Source organism: Arachis ipaensis, chromosome B10 (assembly GCF_000816755.2).
Source record: "Arachis ipaensis cultivar K30076 chromosome B10, Araip1.1, whole genome shotgun sequence".
NCBI lineage: Eukaryota > Viridiplantae > Streptophyta > Magnoliopsida > Fabales > Fabaceae > Arachis > Arachis ipaensis.
Window position 1 is genome coordinate 131,565,686 of NC_029794.2, and position 1,207 is coordinate 131,566,892.

Consider the following 1,207-nt stretch of genomic DNA (forward strand, 5'->3'; position numbering starts at 1 on the left):
TTACATACCATATATTTTTATTAAATTAAAAAAAAGAAAATAAATATTACAAGGAATATGGACTTTGGAAATTTCATGAAAATTAAGGTAAGAAGAATTTTATTGTTAAAAAATTAAATTTTCAATATTGACCGTTCTTAGCTTGAAAAAAGATGTTCTAATAAATCAGACATCAATTTAGTAAAATCAAAGGTGATAAGGCAACAAGTATAATTGTCACAAAAAGTCTAAGTCGTAAGTGATTCCACGCCGAAAAGTATAAAAATAAATAAATAAAACACCTCACATACACTCAAAATAAATTTGTCAAAAAAAAATTTCAATTATTCGGTTCTATCCACAAAAAATATAAAACACCGTTGTAATAATTCAACGGAGAAAATTAAGGGTGGGGCTAAGTCCAAGGTTCAGATTCCATCGCCCACAATTTCTGAATAGATTCCGTTGATTGAGATTCCCACAACTCCAAAATCAATGCATATCCACACAACCCTATGAAATTACTGCAATGAAACCATGTGGTACGGTGATTCTCATGGTCATGGGAATCCAAGATTCTTGGAAAATTTCAATTAAGTGTTTAGTCTCAGATTATCCTAACTATGCTTAAATATATATAGTAAAAATAAATATGTTTTANNATAGTCATTTAAAAAAATAAATATAATTAGATAACTGTAAAATATTTTTACAATATTAATATATTAAAATAAATTCTAAATAAATATATCTTATTTCATTATGTTATTCTCTGATTGAAATATATAAATTGTTTATGGGATTTATATACAGTTATACACACACATGTTTAAAAAGATAATGTATAAAAAAGAGTAGGAGCATAAACAATAATATCACTTTAAAGTTATATTTTGACCAAAAGGAATCATAAGGTCAGAGGCGGCATTGGTCCATGCCTTTCTTATATCCAAGCTTCCTGGCATGACCTGCTTTATTAATATATAATAACAATTTATTGTTTTTAATATTGGTATTTATTAGTTTATGTTATCGTCTAAATATAATTAATGTGAGTTTGGTTTATTAATTTTATAATCAATGGTTTTTTTGGTTGTAAGTTTAACTTATTATTTCCAGAAAGAGAAAATAAAAATCATTGAAGTTTAACTTATTATTAAAAAAATTGCTAATAATTTTTTTTATATGTATCCGAAAAACAATAATAATAAAAAAAATCCAAGATGAG